This window comes from Penaeus vannamei, chromosome 18 (assembly GCF_042767895.1).
Source record: "Penaeus vannamei isolate JL-2024 chromosome 18, ASM4276789v1, whole genome shotgun sequence".
NCBI classification, from domain to species: domain Eukaryota; kingdom Metazoa; phylum Arthropoda; class Malacostraca; order Decapoda; family Penaeidae; genus Penaeus; species Penaeus vannamei.
This window is the reverse complement of record NC_091566.1, coordinates 38010415-38012914: the sequence shown is the minus strand read 5'-3', so window position 1 is coordinate 38012914 and position 2500 is coordinate 38010415.

Genomic DNA, 2500 nt, shown 5'->3' with positions numbered 1-2500 from the left:
GTGTGTGTGTGTGTGTGTGTGTGTGTGTGTGTGTGTGTGTGTGTGTGCAATAGTTAGCTTCATACAAATATATGTATGCACGTATGTATATATATATCCGCGTACATATATATGTATGTATATGGATGCATATGTGCGTATGTGTGCCCAGGTACATCCGCACACGCACAAAGGCACTCCCGTATTCCGGCCGCCCACCGAGCCAGCGCTTCGTCCGGGCGAGTGGGCGCGCCGACCCACCCCGACTCCCTCCAAGGAATTAACTGTCCCAATTTACGATCCCAACTGAATTTAATTGGCCTGATCTGCCATTCACTCAGGGCGACGCCGACCTAATCTGCCTTGCTCGTGGGGGAGATAGGGAGGGGAGGGGAGGAGGGAGGGAGGAAAAGAAGGAGGGAAGGTGGGGAAGAAGGAGGGAAAGTGGGAGGGAGAGAAGGAGAAGGAGGGAAGGTGGGTGGGAGAGAAGGAAGGAAAGGAGGGAGGGAGGGGGAGGATGGGAGGGAAGGAAATGAGGGAGGGAGAAGGTGGGAAGGTAAGGTAGAAGGAGGGAATGTGGGAGAGAAGGAGGGAAGGAGGAAGGGGAGGTGGGTGGGTGGGTGGGAGAGGGTGAGTAAAAGGAGGGAGGGAGGGAAGGAAAGGATGGAATGAGAGAGAGAAGGTGGGAGGAAGGAAGGAGAAACAAAGGTACGTAAGGAAAACGAGAATGAGGAAATGAGAGAGAGAAAAAAAAGCAAGAAAGAGCGTGAGAGAAAGAGAAGAGGAGCAAGTGAGGAAAAAGAAAGAGCGAGCGAGAGAGCGAGAGAGAGATAGAGAAAGAAAGAAAGAGAGAGCGAGAGATAGAGAAAGAAAGAAAGAAAGAAAGACAGAGAGAGAGAAAGAAAGAAAGAAAGAGAGAAAGAGCGACAGAGAGATAGAGAAAGAAAGAAAGAGAGAGAGCGAGAGGCCGCCCTCCTGCGCTGCAACGGCGACCTAAGCAGGGCGGCCGACGCGTTCCGCTTGCAAAGGCACAAAAGATTGAACGCAGTGAGGTCTCCGAAGCGCTTGGTGGGTCTCGAGTCTTCCTTCTTGTCTCCTACTTCCTATTCCTTTGATTAAGCTTCTTCTTCTTCTTCTTTTTCTTTTTTTTTCTTCTTCTTCTTCTGCTGCTGCTGCTGCTGCTGTGTATATAGATATATAATTAATTTATGTTTTTCTTCTTCTTCTTCTTCTTCTTCTTCTTATGCATCTATGTATATAGATATATAATTTTTTTTTCTTTTTTATTCTGTTATGTTTTTCTTCTTCTTTTTCTATATGTTTTGGTTGCTTTATCTGTTGTTTTTCTTCCTCTGATCATTTCTTCTGTATCTGTTTGTTTGTTTTTTTTCGTTTTTTTCCCTTTGTCTCCTCTTTCTACATCCTCCTCTTCTATTATCCAAATCCTCCCCCTGTTTCTCTTCTTCCACCTTCCATCTTTCAGGCTCACCTTCCATCTCCTCTTCCTCGTTCCCCTTCTCCTGCTCTTATTATTATTATTATTATTATTATTATTATTATTATTATTATTATTATTATTATTCCTCTTCCTATTACTCTTCCTCTTCCTCCCCTTTTTCCTCCTCCGCTTCCTCTTCTTTTTCTTCTGCCTCTTACTCTTCCTCCTCCTCCTACTCTTCCTCTTTTTCTTCTTCTGCTTCTTTTCCTCTTCCTTTCCTTTTCCTCTTCCTCCTTTTTTTCCACTCCTTTCTACTTCCTCCCTCTTCTCCATCTTCTTACCGACTCCTCCTCTTCCTCCCTCCCTTTCTCCCCATCCTTCTCCTCTCCCATCTTCTCCTTCTCCATTCTTCTACTCTCACTCCTTATCCCCTCTTCCCAACCTCCTCACCATCTCTATCTGCTCCTTCTTCCTTTTCTCCTTATTCTTCTCTTCTTCATTTCTCCATCCTCATCTTCTTTTTCCCTATCCCCATTCTCCTCGTCTTCCGTCCTTCCCCTCCTTCTCTCCTTCCTTCTCCTTACCCTTCCCCATTTCCCCTGCCCTCCCCCTCCCCCTCCCCCACTTCCCTCCCTCCTTCTCGATCCCTCCGTCCACTTATTCCTTCTCCTTCTCCCAATCCTTCTCCTCTTCTTCTTTCTCCCAACCTCATCCCCTACCTCCCCCACCATCCCCACTATTCCTCCCTCCCCACCTCCCCCACCTCACCCCCTGCCTCATCCCCTCCCTCCCCCACCTCACCCCCTCGCCCCCCCACCTCCCTCCCCCACTTCCCCACCCCTCAACCCCCCCCTCCCCCACCTCCCCTTCCTCCCCCACCCCCCCCACCGCCCCTTCCTCCCCCACCTCGCCCCCCACCTCCTACCCCCTCCCCCACCTCCCCCACCTCCCCCTCCCTCCCCCACCTCGCCCCCACCTCCCCACCGCCTTGGGACACGTTCATGAGAGGGTGATCTATTTACAGGGAGACGTGGTGCAACTTGGGCCCGGGCTGGTTGTAGGAGGAGCGTGAGGAAACATGAG